Source organism: Mesoplodon densirostris, chromosome 16 (genome assembly GCF_025265405.1).
Source record: "Mesoplodon densirostris isolate mMesDen1 chromosome 16, mMesDen1 primary haplotype, whole genome shotgun sequence".
In the NCBI taxonomy this organism is placed as follows: Eukaryota; Metazoa; Chordata; class Mammalia; order Artiodactyla; family Ziphiidae; genus Mesoplodon; species Mesoplodon densirostris.
The window spans coordinates 21647646-21661696 of NC_082676.1; the positions used below are offsets into that span (position 1 = coordinate 21647646).

Consider the following 14051-nt stretch of genomic DNA (forward strand, 5'->3'; position numbering starts at 1 on the left):
GTAGGGATGCTTAACACCAGCCCCACTGGGACGTCTGCAAATTTGCAAAGAAGTATTTATGGTGTCACGTTAACAGATGACTGATGAGTCTGTCATAATGACATTTTATATTTGTTCTTCATTTTAACTATCAACAAGCTAGACATGCTCATCGAATAAAAATAGCTGATGTGTACAGAGTACTCAGTGTGAGGCAGGTACTGTGTTATGCATTTAACAAGCATCATCTTATTTCATCATTACTATTTGTGGTAGGTCCTATTCTGATGGTCAAACTACAGAGCCAGAAACCGAGGCTCAAGGAGGCAAAAGAATGTGCTCCAGGCCCCAAAGCAATTAAGGGACAACATCAGAATTCAACAGGCTCTTAACGATTTCTCTAGGTCGCTTCCTAATGCAGGCCGAGTTAGGTATCCTGGTGACATGCCAGTTGTAGTCATGGGGGAAGAGGGGCCTCAGTGAACTATTCCTGGTACCCATGGTCGAGGCCACCACTGGCTTCATCCCTCATCCTTAAATGCAGACTGAGCTCCTTGCCTGTGTCAGCCACTACACTGGTAAGTAAGTAACACCCTGTAGGCTGTTATGAGCAGACACTCATTTAGCTCCCTCTACTCATGGTACAGTGATGGTGAATGTAACGTCTCTTAGAAAGAAAAGGAAGACGGGAATTTTGGTCACTTGGCCACGCCTTATAAGAATTCAGGGAAAACTGAACCCCAGGCCTTGTAGCAAGTGCTGCTCAGACTCCATAGCCAGGCCTTGTACAGCAGCACAAACATGGTTTGGCAATTGGAGTCTCATCCTCTCCCTGTAAAAATTCTAGAAATGGTCCTCTTGCCTACAACAGGAGCTCAATGCTCTGCACCTCTGGACTCTGCTGTTAAAGGGACTTAATTCTTCCATCTCTTCCTGTTTTTGTTCCTGCAACCAATCACTCAGGCTCTTGACGCGCTAAGAACTCCCCAAGAGGAAAACATGCCTGGCTTGGTTAGCACTGTTCTTGGTCCTAGACCAAGGTCGGGGGTTAGGCCTGCCCATGGGTGATGGCACCGAGTCCACCGAGCTGTGGTCGGGGGGTGGGGCGAGGGGCTGCGCGCTGACAATGCAGAGCCTGCCCTCCAGACGTGCACAGCCTGGTCTGACTAGCTAATCCCAACTTGATTCGGCTGCTGCCCTCACCACATGGCAGACGTTGCTAACTAGCCGTCGCCCTGCAGAGGCCTCAAAGGTGTCTCGTCCCCCCAGTTCCCTGGGCCTGGTATCCCAGAGGGAAGATTCCTCCCATCGCTGGTCCGTGCCGTGATGGAGACTGCACAGGCTGCCATGAACGCCCAGAGGTGAGAGCTCCTCCCTCTACTCAAATCACACCTCCTAGGTGAGGCCTTCTCCAACTACAGATTCAAAGGCCACGCCCCCTGCTTGCCCCCAGACTTCCTGTCCTGTTTCTCTGCTTGACTAGTTTTCTTCTCAGTCCTTGTCTAGCACACTAGACGTTTCAGTACTGTTTATGGTATGTCCCTGTCCTCTAAAATGGAAGCACCATAAAGGCAGGGGTTTTGGCTCTTTTGCCTTCTTCTATTTATCATTTCCTAGAATTGTGCCTACCCAAAATTGAACTTGATGTGAATGAAAGGAAGGGCAGGGGATCCAGTCTGGGTGGAGGTTTAGCCGGTGAAGGCTTCCTACAGAAGTGACACAAGCGGAGTCAGGCGAGCATCTGAAATGGAAGGGGCGTTCCAGGCACACAAAACGCAGGCCAGGAAAAGGGCAGCATGGTCAGGAACCTTACGTGCTAGCATGGCTGGGGCCTATGGTGCTTGTGGGGCATGATGTGTGAGATGCGGGTGGACAGTAGACCATGATCACAGGGGAGGGCCCTGCGTGTCTACCCTGGCGAGTGGGAAGCCTAAGCTGGGGCTGAGGGTCAGGTGGGCGAGGGTAGCAGAGGGCAGGGGAGGGCAGACTTCAGAGGCTGGGTCAGGGGCGAGCGTCATTTATAATCTGAAAGTGAACAGGTTAATGATCAGGAAGCGCTGTCCTCTACCGAGTGTTACAAGCGGGGCGGGCAGGCGGGGTGGTGCAACCTGCACTTCTAATGCATTACTTCACCCACTCCCACCTCCAGTCATTATACCAGGATGCCACGGAAACTGGGCGAGGAATGAGTGACACCTCCGGAAAGTGACCAGTCTGGCGAATTACGAAGGAAATTTTGGTGCCCTTGGGCCAAGCCACGGTCAGAGATCACGCCTCCTCAGAGATCACGCCTCCGTAGGCTTGTGACTCCCCTCCCCTCCCCTCCCCCATTTCACCAACCATAGCACCTCGCGCCTCTCCCCTCTCCAGTGCTCCATCGCCGCCCCCTCCTACAGAACACAGACAAAATGGCATCAGGGACCCCCAGGCTATAGGATTGAGGTGGGGGGGGTCCAGAAAACCATGAAAGAATAAACTGAATAAAGGGCAGGGGAATGGGGCACAGATACTGGTACCAAAAGCTGACAGGAAGTTGCTCAGCAATGAGGGGACAGTCTGTGTTAAAGAAAGAGGGCTCCAAGTGTCGAGGCAACAACCAGCAGCGGGGCTTTGGCTAAGTGGGCGGACATGTGCTCCTTTTTCACTAGAGGACTAGGGCCACGGTGGGATGAAACTGGCCCAGAGAGGAGTCAGAGCAGGTGGGGGGTCTTCAAGAGAGCAAATGGGAGACTTCACGTGGCCCTTGGGCAGGTACTGAGGAGAGGGGAACGGCAGAAACAAGGACCTCTGCTACGGCTGCCCGGCAGCGTGGACCCTCCAGGCCCAAAAATGCCTCCCACTGGCAGAAGCCATCAATTTGCTGACCTCACATAGGTGGGCCTGACCACCTGGTTTCTACTTCAGCCCCAGTCAAGGTGATTCAACGTCACTGGAAGGAATGGACAGAGAACTCCTCCCTTCTCACCAGGGCCTTTGGGAGACTTCCCCTGTGTGGACGACACCTGAAAGGTGAGCAGAGTGCCATGTACCCAGCGGGTGGTGAAGCGCACCACTGCCGTCATTGTTACTGTACCAGTAACCCCAACACCTGGCCTTTGCCCACCACACCGCCAGAGTTCTCCCGAGGGCAGCTGTTCCTCATACATCCCTCTCCCAGCCCTGCTCCAAACCATCTCCCCAAATTCACCCCGTGTACTTTCACCCCCATAGCCCAAGGCTCTCCTGCCTTCCTCGAGGACTTCAGCCCGACTGTCTCTACGTCCACCACACCCTCATCCTCTCTTCCAAAGCCCTGGAGCAAACATCCCTCTGCCAACAATTCCCGTCTCTGCTAAACCTGAGCCCCCAGAAGCACTTGGGATTATTCAACACCATGTCAATTCTACATCCCATCCCCCATCCCTAGGTCAGGCCTCAGGAGTGTGCTAAGTGGAAAGTCTCAATGACTGAAACCTGGAAGACCTGTCCCTGTGGCCCACTGTCTCTATACCCAGCTGTGCACATGGAAGCAAGTATTAAAAAAAGAAAACAAAACCATAAAAAGCGGCAAGGCAGTTTCAAGGTTTATTGAAGTGGGTGAGAGGACACGATGCCCAGCACATAAGACTCCAATGGGAACTCGTTTCTAAAAAGTTACACCATGAGCAGACAAGGGGACACGGAGGCCACTGGATGACTTGGTCCAGACGGAAGGAAAGCAGACTTCTGGGTCCCCAGTTCTCTGTGGCACCTGCTGGAAGGGCAGAGCCAGCTGAAGGTCTCCAGTTCTGAATCCCGAGTCCCCAGAGTCCCAGGACTTTCCCTCTGCCCCGCTCACAGGGGCCAAGTCCTTCCATACTGTGCTAAGGCAACAGGAGACGAAGGTCTGGTGACGATCAGTGGCAACACCCCTCTTCGCTCTGCTCTGCCAGCATCCGTGAACAGCCCCAAAACCACCTAAAGGAGGAAGTCACGTGAGGCCGGCAGCTTGGAATTTCTATTTCAGAAACACAGGCCGACTTAGCCCCTTGGCAGTTACTCACCATGAGGAGGCCCCTCCAGGGGAGCTGGGACCCAGGTCACCATCCTGAGAGGCCAGCACTTCCATCCCTTGAGGCTTCCTCCAAGGCAGCGCCCCAGAGTGATGAGGAGGCCACGGGGCAGGAGGTCAGGACCAGGGATAACTCTCCAACGTTACCTCGTCTTCCTTCAAGCTGACATGCGTGAGAGTGCCCCCAGTTAGTCAGGCATGAGCTGCGGGCTTTTCACACCAAACCTGGCTCAAAAAGGAATCTCAAAACTCCTAGAGAAGAGTCAAAATGAACACTGTCTTCAAAAAATGGGCCTTCTCACGGCGACAGAGCAAATGCAGTAACTGGCAGAGAGACGGCCGGAGAGCTTGCTCTCAGGAGCTCTTCCCACTCGGCCCTACCCCTGTGGCAGGAGTGGGGACCGCCACCCCCAGCAGCTGTCCCCCGCACCGTCATTACTGCCTGTACACCGGACTCCCAGGTGCTCATGCTCACCCCAGCCTCAAATCGTCCTCGTGTTCCTCCCTTCCCCCCGAAGACCTTCTTCCAGCCTATCGCATCCCACTCCTTCAAAGGCCAGGTCCGCCACCTCCAACAAGCTGCTTCCCTTTGAAAATCTTACGGCAACCACTATACACCACCCAACATCGGGCTTATTCATTATGTGTAATTCATCCTGGTTCCTTACACCCCTAAAGTATCTAAACCTGACACAGACGTAGCCTGGCTCTGCTAACAGGAGGCCAAGCTGAGACAGGCCGAGCTCGGAAGTCTCCTGTCACTGCCTGTCACACAGCGGCCCCCAGTGCCTGAGGGCTGGAAAGCACAGGCTGGAGAGAAGCAGGAGTGTGTGAAAGCGTCAGCATTTGAAAGGGACAGGTGTGGACCCTCCAAACACGGGAAATTGCTTTCCACAATTCCTCTCCCTGCATTATCAACGACCAGAGCACGGACAGCCCATGGTCACCTTTGAATGCAGGTGCGTACAAGGCAGAGAGAGCTCCAGGAAGAGAAGGGAGTGCTAGTGGCCTATACGGTAGACTTGAGTCTGGGAAAACCACCCAGCCAAGCACAGGACCCACGGAGTGGCCATTCTTTCCTGCAAAAGCCCAAAAGAAACCTTCTCCCAAGGGAATCAAAGAGAAGTCACTTTGGGGCTTCCCTGGTGGCGCAGTGGTTAAGACTCTGCCTGCCAATGCAAGGGACACAGGTTTGAGCGCTGGTCGGGGAAGATCCCACATGCCGCAGAGCAACTAAGCCTGTGCGCCACAACTACTGAGCCTGCGCTCTAGAGCCCACAACCCACAACTACTGAAGCGTGTGCGCCTAGAGCCCGTGCTCCGCAACAAGAGAAGCCACGACAATGAGAAGCCTGCGCACCACAACGAAGGGTAGCCCCTGCTCACCGCAACTAGAGAGAGCCTGCGCACAGCAACAAAGACCCAACACAGCCATAAACAAACAAACAAACAAACAAATAAATAAGCACAGAAAAAAATCCACTCAAAAAAAAAAAGAGAAGTCACTTTGGACAAAAACGGGAAAATATTACGGTTGGAAATTACAGAAATCATGTGGTCTTAAGAACCACAAAGTCACCTCTAACACAGCTTCGGTTTTTCAAATGAAGAAAACAAGGTTCTGAATAGGACACTGATTAAGACGGCAGCAGAAGGGGATTCAAAGCCAGGGGAGGAATCTCTGATGCCCAGGTCCACCCGTTTTCCATCACAACATGCTTCTGCCCACACTCCAGGGAAGGACAGATACCCCACAACTCTCAACGCCCCAGTGGAACTCTAGAGGCTCCACCCCTGCAGCAGCCACTGCAGACAGTGAAGGGCCAGATGTGGTCCAGGATGCCCAGGGCTGGGGTGGTGAGCAGACCTGGGGACTCGTGGATGCTGCCTTCAGCTCACCTCTCGGCTCCCCTACATTTTCACCCAAAGCCCCTGGGAACACATACACACGACTACCGGATGAGAGGACCCAACACTCCAGAGAATGGACCAGAGATCTTACCTCAAGGACACTGGGGTCTAGACCACTCCCGACATGACAACTTCCATGACACCTCTGCACACACTGGACTCATCTGCAACAGACAAGAAGCCAAGGATGAGCACCCGACTTGTCCCTGCTCACAGCAGAGCATGTCAGGCACCAGGAAAGGACTTAGTGCAAGAGTTACCAGACAGTGAACGTTCTGCGTATGTTGGCTGTTATTATTTCCTGAACAGACACACTATTTCTTCATTAAAAAAACAGTAGTTAACTCTAAAAAGGGAGACAGTGGATGGCCTATGGCAGGGTGGCCAACGCTGATCAATGTGTAATTGATCAGTGATAGGCGGAAAAGGACACCATTGCCAGGTTTACGGGAACGTGCCATGGCCGGCTGACAGCAACTGGGCATCAAGGGGAAGTTAAGCAGCACACAGGGCCTGGTTCCCAACAGCAGGGGCAGGAAGCGAATGCCCCAACAATGACACCAATGCACGCATGATAGACACCAATGCACACACGATAGACCCCAAGGCCCTGGAGGCCCGAGGTGTGGCAGGCAAGAAGCAGGAGTGTATGGGAAAGCTCCCGGAACTGGAGGGTGAGGATGTGACCCCTCCAAATGCAGGACAACCCTACCATGTTTCCTCTGCCTGCACTACCAAAGTGCAGGCCACGGGCAGCCCGTGATCACTTCCAAGTGCAAGGGCAGGAAAGGACAGAGGGCTTGCTGAAAAAGGAGGCCAATGGCAGAGGCCTGGAGCAGTCGGCCTAACGGAGCACAAGGACCCAGTATCTGCTTCTAATCCTGCAAAAAAAGCCTTCCACGTGGCCCGGAAGGGAGAGATAAAGGGAGGACACCTCTGAAAGAAAAGTGGCAGAGTTCTTAGGTTGTAAAAGACAGGGACTCGGTGATCTGAAGACAAATGGCCTCATTGTAGTCCTGCTTTATGGAGGATGAAACCAGCGATAAGAGAAGGTCCCAAAGTTAGGAGGAGGCAGAGAAGTGACTGACACCTGGGTACAGGTGGGCATACCGAAATCCTTTCCCTGCCTCTGTTCACACATTCTGCTGCCAACATAACAAACAGTCTGAGGAAGGGCTCCCCAGGGGCTCTCAGAAACAAGCACATAAAGAGGAACCAGGTGTGTTCCCAAAGGCCCCAGAGAGGGTAAAGGTGAGGGCCGGGTCGAAGCCACTCTTGTCTCTCCTCTAGCTGCTTCCCAGACCACCGCGGGACCTGCGTGCACCTTGAGGGAGGCAAAGCCCCAGATCTCCAGGGAACAGAGCTCACCTCAGCAGCACGAGGTCCAGCTGCTTCTTGACAGGATGGGGACACCTCTCAAGAGTCTCCTCTGCAGGGCCTCCCTCGTGGCGCAAGTGGTTGAGAGTCCGCCTGCCGATGCAGGGGATACGGGTTCGTGCCCCGGTCTGGGAGGATCCCATATGCCGCGGAGCGGCTGGGCCCGTGAGCCATGGCCGCTGAGCCTGCGCATCCAGAGCCTGTGCTCCGCAACGGGAGAGGCCACAACAGTGAGAGGCCCGCATACCGCAAAAAAAAAAAAAGAGTCTCCTCTGCAAAAATCGAGAAGCCCTGGATGAGTAACCTAGATCCCACCTGACCACAGCATGCCCTGGGAAGCCCAGGCTGAGTACGTGCAGAGCGGCCACTTCACAAACGTGGGCTGCTGTTACCACCCACGAGCCACGCCACCACTCATGAACAGGACGGAAGTTATTACTCCACATGGGACAACAGTTCATCTGCATCTGAGGCAGAGGCCTTTTCAGATCATCTTTTGTGCAAACTCTAATGACACTGTACAGTTTCTGGAAGCTGGATCTTGAACAGGATAAAAGTCCAGGACAGGTCTGGGAGTGTGCAGCACCTGACAGGCCGTGCCTGGCCTGGTCTGGCCTTGACCAGGGGGTGGGGTAGGAAGGGTAAAGGCACCTCAGGCTGCCTGCGGAGGTGAGGTCTGGTGTCTATTTAAGCCTTGTCCAAGTGCAATACTGTTCTGGTTCTTGCCACCATAACCGCAGGCCATGGGGAAAGTCTCCCCTGGTGGACTGGGCTCCATCTCATGCCAAGGAACCTCCAAGGGATAAATACTGGTCAACAGGAAGAACAATTCCAAGAAAAGGAAACACAGGAAGTGCCCCCATCTCTCCCCTGGCTGGCTGGCTCACAAGCAGTCTTTCCCTGATTCTCCATGACACGATGGGCCGCGCCACCTCACCGGGATGCGTCTGTCCTTTCCTTCTTTCCTGCTGGGCAGTTGTTCCACAGTTGCTGAGACCGGACACCTGCCAGGCACTGAGCCTGCGGAGAGGCAAAACTCAGACACTGACCTTGAGATCAGATCAGAGAGAGGCAAAAAAACAAGAAAACCAATGATATTCATAAAGTATGATTAGTGCCCTCATCTCACATCAAGCCACTTCCCACACTACATCACACCAGGAAACATGCTTGATTAAGGACCTGGAAAGCGGAGAAGGGGGAGGCAGACCTGGCTTCCTGGAGGGAAGCCCTTGGTGAAAATTACCCGAACAGTGGTTCCACAGCCAGCCATAGCTCCTTAGACACAGCCCATGCTTTATCTTCCTTTTTTAAAAGCTTCTCTGCAACTAGCACTGGGCCTCGCATAGGGCAGCACTCAGTAAGCCAGACACCAGGGGCCAGGAAGCAGATGTAAAGGCGGCGGGAGGACGGCCGTGTGGGACAGCTCCAGAGTTGAGAAGGGACAGGAGTGAACCCTCCAAACACGGGGAAACGCTTTCAGCAACTCCTCTGCCGGCACTACCAGTGACCAGGGCACGGCCAGCCCACGATCACTTCCAAATGCAGGGGCAACAAAGGGCAGAAGAAGAGCCAGGCAGAGGAGCCCATGTGAGCAGCCGGCTCTCCGCCCAGGCAGGGGAAAGCTGCCCAGCCAAGCCCGGGACCCCAACGCTATCCTCACTTCATGGAAAGACTCCACCTCCCCTCATCAACAGAGGCCACAGGAAGACCAACTTCTCGTAAAAATGCCTCAAGTACTCATCCACCCACAAAATACCAACTAAGTACCTACTAACCACTTGCCAGGCACTGGGGGTTCAAAGACACAGACCAGGCCTCTGCCCTCCCGGACTGCTTGCTGTTTCCCCCTGGAAGGAAAGGAAAGCTCAGGAGAATGAAGTAACTCACCTGAGGTTCCACGGCTAACAAGCAGCTGAGTCAGGATCTGAACTCAGGCCTTTCTGGACCCCAAACCCAGCCCCACTCTCCTGCACAAGGCTTGGCAAGACTGTTCCCAGAACCCCCCTGAGCCCAGGGACCACCCCTCTGCGGCGGGGCAGGAAGGCCACGGCCCCCAGTTCAAGGCCCTCAGGAGCAGCACTTGCCCAAGGGACAGCTCAGCCCCTGGACACAGTGGGGCGCAGCAGGCAATGCGGCTCAGGGTCCCGCAGGAGAGAAGGGGGCGCTGGCAGAGGCAGGCGCAGCAAAGCCGTTCGAGGGAGGGTCTTCAGCAGCGCCGGGCCCGGCCAGGGAACGGGTGCGGAAGGGTTTCAGTGCGAAGCAGGCAGACTCTGCCCCTCGGGGGCCCTGGGGCGCCCTCACTTTAAAGCTCTAACACCCGTTTGGAAAATGGACGTTTCAACACTTTCCCTTAAAGCTTATTAAGGGGAAATGGGCTAACGGTCACCAGAGTATTTGGCCGGTAACCGACGAGCGGCTTTGTGGCCTGAAACGCTGGAGTCGGAGGTGATGGGCAGTGAATCAGGGGCTCTGGCGCCCCCCGGGCCAGGTTCACACGGGCTCTGCACGACCCCCTGCGGGACCTCGGGCCCACGCGTCAACCGACCGGTCTCTCGACATCAGCGGGCACAAGTCTCCCCACGGGGCGGGTGAGGCCAGGGGACCTGACACTCCGAAGCGGCGCCGGCTGGTGGCTCGGTGACCCGAGGCCTCTTTGTCGAGGACACGAGTCCCGAAAGGCCCACACGCGGCGGAGAGGACGGGCTCAGAACAGGGAGCGGACAAGGGCTCCGAGGAGACCTGCGGCCGGAGCTTCCCACCCCCTCGGGCCTGTTTCTCCTCCTGTCGGGGGCAGGGAGACGGAGCACCGGCCTTGAAGGCCGCCGGGGGTCCCTGGGAAGCGCGGCCCCGCAGTGACTCACCCAGGGTGCCGGGACTGTCGGCTACAGGTCATAGGAGACGACGTGAGAAGAAGCTGCACGGTTCTCTCCCACTAGGACGCAGGACGCAGCGTCCGCCGGTTGAACGCCAGCGGAAATGCAGTTGAGGCGCGGCAGCCTAGAGCGGCAGCTCCCAGGGCGGAACCCGCGCAAGCGGTTCCTTCGCGCCCCCTTGTGGATGAGAACGGAAACTCTGACCTGCCAAGTCTCCGAGCATCCTTTCCTCTTCCCAACCACCCATCTGAATATTAAATGGCTAGAACATCTGTAGTTTTGACCTGTCTACTCCTTCTCCCTGATTTTCTTGTGGCATTCACTTTTCCTGTTGAATTCAGTCTTGTTGGGAATATCAATTATGGAGTCCTGCCCTCTCCTGAGAAAGGGTTGGGCGTGGGACCCAAGCTGGGAAAATTATACTTTCTTCCTTAATTTTGTATCTCGAGTGTGAGAGAGCAGGGATCCTAAAGGAGCTTGGAGGCTAGTTGTGGAGCTATGAGTGGAGTCATACTTCAATCAATTTCCAAATTAAGGTGGTTTCTTGTAGGTGGTGTACCTTAGCAGGGTTTTGAAGGACTCAAACAGAAAGGGGGAATGGGAAGATGTTCAGGAAAGGGAGGAAAAGGAAGACGCACAAGCCGATGTGAGGGAAGGGATGGGGGAGTGGATCCATGTGTTGGAATGTGAAGAAGTTAGAAACTGGATAGGGCATCTCATTGCATGGCCTGTAATAGATGAATCTTTAAATGTTACAAGAGAAGAAAGAAATTCTCATTGTTGCAATGGGAGAGGCACTCACTTGATTCTGAAATGTAAGAAAAAGTCCATGTGTCTCAGTCTGCTCTTGGTTCCTGAGGGCTTAAAAAAATGAGGAAAAGGGCAATTGAAATGATCCAAATAAAGTAAAATCAATAAAACAATGAGTAGAAACCAAAATGGCAGAAAATGAGCCTAACCATGTAGAGCAACATAGCCAAACAACTTTAGGAATGGGAAAAGGGGCTTTGTACAGTCAGCAGAGGGTAAAAAGCTAGAGAACAATATGTTTGACTTTTTGCCCATAAAATTTTAAATTTAGGTAAAATGAACACATACCTGGAATATATTTAACAGAATTGCCTTAAGGAAAAATAGAAAACCTAAATAATTTCATAACACTTTAAAAAATTGAATCAGTTAACAATCCTCCCACAAAGAAAACATCATACCCAGGTGTCTTTTTTTAAAATAAATTTATTTATTTATTATTATTTTTTTAAATTTGTTTATTTTATCGACTTTTTTTTTTTCTTTTTTTTGCGGTACGTGGGCCTCTCACTGTTGTGGCCTCTCCCGTTGCGGAGCACAGGCTCCGGACACGCAGGCTCAGCGGCCATGGCTCACAAGCCCAGCCGCTCCGTGGCATGTGGGATCTTCCTAGACCGGGGCACGAACCCGTGTCCCCTGCATCGGCAGGTGGACTCTCAACCACTGCGCCACCAGGGAAGCCCTATTGATTTATTTTTTTGGCTGCATTGGGTCTTCATTGCTGCGCACGGGCTTTCTCTAGTTGCGGCGAGCAGGGGCTACTCTTCATTGTGGTGCGCGGGCTTCTCATTGTGGTGGCTTCTCTTGTTGCAGAGTACATGCTCTAGGCGCACAGGCTTCAGTAGTTGCAGCGTGCGGGCTTCAGTAGTTGCAGCACGCAGGCTCAGTAGTTGTGGCTCGCGGGCTCTAGAGCGCAGGCTCAGTAGTTGTGGCTCACGGGCTTAGTTGCTCCGCGGCATGTGGGATCCTCCCGGACCAGGGTTCGAACCCGTGTTCCCTGCATTGGCAGGCAGATTCTTAACCACTGCGCCACCAGGGAAGGGAAGCCCCCAGGTGTCTTAATAGGTAAATTCTACAAAGATTTGTGGCCTTACACAGTCTCCTAGATTATAAAGAGAGAACAGTTCTCAGTTCACATAACCTCCAAATTAGAAAAGGTTAATAAAAGAAAAGTAAATTACAGGTTAATTTATTCAGTAATGTAGACCTAAACATCCTAAAAGTATATTGGTAAGTTTCAGGCGGAAGCAGCCTTGGTCAGTGATGACCAAGGAGAACAATATGTTTGACAGAGGACCCAGCTCAGATTCGATGACCTTCAGGCTCCTCTTCCTTTCACCATTGTTGCCCACCCTCTGCCCACTGCATCACTGGGTAGGGCCTTCCCAGTGAGCTCATCCAGGAAGGAGCTGGGTCTTGGCCAAGCATCCCAAGCAGGGCAAACCACAGAGACTCTGAAGTCTATGCATGCTTAACACCTATGCACCTATGCACGCTCAACGCCTCCCAATCCACCCATGAGATGAGAGACCTCTGAGATGGGTGACTCCTCCCACAGCTATGAAAAGGTAGAAGGGCCTATCCTTTGGCCTGGAAAGTAACTTTGAGGATTGAGAGTTCCAAGATTGTGGCGTTAGGGCTGCATTTCCCAGAAGGCCCCTCTACTTCTTGCAAACCTTTCTCTTATTCTAATGGACCTGCACGGGTTACACTGTCTCAGGTTTAATTATCTTCTGCTTGTCCTCATGAAGCTTGTGGAAAAATTTCCCCAAAGTGTTGCCCTTTAAAGATATTCCCAAGAGTCTTCATTAGAAGGGCCCACCATTTAAGGATTAGAATGGAGATTTTTGAACCCCTCCCTTCAGGATGGTAGAACGTAGGGTGACTCTGCTGGACGAGAGAAGGATGTGCTAGGAAAACATGTTTTCTATGTTCAGCCAAGTATCCCTAACGTCTCTGCTTTTCAGCCAGAGTCTATGATGTGAATGGCACGTCCATGAGTTGGGCAGTACACAACCTGCACAACCATATGTGGCAATCCTGCCTACCTACAGTGGAAGATGTATGGAGATGTACTTCAGGGCAAATGTAGCATATGTCCCCCCCCACCCCATATACAAGAAACAGAGTAAATGTAAAGTCAGAAATCCACACACAGAGAGAGGGGGAGATGCAGGACAGAGAGTACTGGTGGAATTTCAGTCCCTGGTGTTTGTCATCTTGGAAGCCCAGTTCCACCTCTGCCTTTCCTTTTGTTCGGTTACATAAGCTTTCTAAGAATGTAATTCTTTTTTTTTTTTTTAGAATAAGTTAGGTTTCTGTCACCAACACTCCTGGCGCAGTGCCTAAGTCTTTTCCTTAACTTATCCTAAATGGCCAGTTATTGAGGTATTCCATCAGTGGGGGTCAGGGCGGGGAGGTTGGCATTGCACGAGGCACTGCGGGCTTATCTCAGATGACTTTCCCATCTACGACACTGGCCTACATAACTGGAGATTCCAGCAAACAGGGCAGCATGCTGAGGTCTTGAAATAAATGTGTTACGACAGCCTTTGCTCTTGGCGTTCAGATAACAGTCCATGCTCGGTGGCTTGTCCTTATTTGTCAGTCAGCAATGTGTCTGCAGACGTTAAAAACAAAATAAAACTGCAGTGCACTCTCTGCAAGCTCCAGAAGGGATGGATGTTTCAAGTGGGTCTTTTGCCAGAAGGGGGTGTGTTGGGGACCTACCCAGGCAGGAGGAGGCTGGTGATTAGGTCTGCCTGGACCAAGGCTCTTTCAGGAGTGGACACAGGGGGCTTAAGGAGGCTGTAGGGGGAGGAGGAGCCACCAGTCACTTGGAGCCACTGGTCATCGAGACAGAACAGTAGTAGCAAAAAGGGGGCAGAGGCACTGCTGAGCCAATGAACCTTCTATTCATTCATTCATTCATTCATTCAATACATGGTAAATAAGCGCTTCCGCTCTATGGGGCGCTATGCTGGTGGGTGTGTCCAACAGATGTCAACAACAGCCTGATTGGCAGGAAATTGAGAAAGGAACAACAAAAACTACCACCTAAATAATTC

The 14051-nt window shown here is 52.8% G+C and overlaps 3 non-coding genes across 3 annotated transcripts; all 3 read right to left on the bottom strand.

Moving 5' to 3' along the window:
- Positions 1 to 4836: 4836 nt before the first annotated feature.
- On the bottom strand, positions 4837 to 4970 carry LOC132477225 (small nucleolar RNA SNORA71). The gene has a single exon (XR_009530241.1). It is a non-coding gene; the product is annotated as a small nucleolar RNA SNORA71 (small nucleolar RNA).
- Positions 4971 to 6568: 1598 nt separating this feature from the next.
- On the bottom strand, positions 6569 to 6701 carry LOC132477229 (small nucleolar RNA SNORA71). The gene has a single exon (XR_009530245.1). It is a non-coding gene; the product is annotated as a small nucleolar RNA SNORA71 (small nucleolar RNA).
- A 2012-nt stretch (positions 6702 to 8713) lies between these two features.
- LOC132477227 (small nucleolar RNA SNORA71) lies at positions 8714 to 8847 on the bottom strand. Its single transcript, XR_009530243.1, has one exon. It is a non-coding gene; the product is annotated as a small nucleolar RNA SNORA71 (small nucleolar RNA).
- Between the last annotated feature and the right edge of the window lie 5204 nt (positions 8848 to 14051).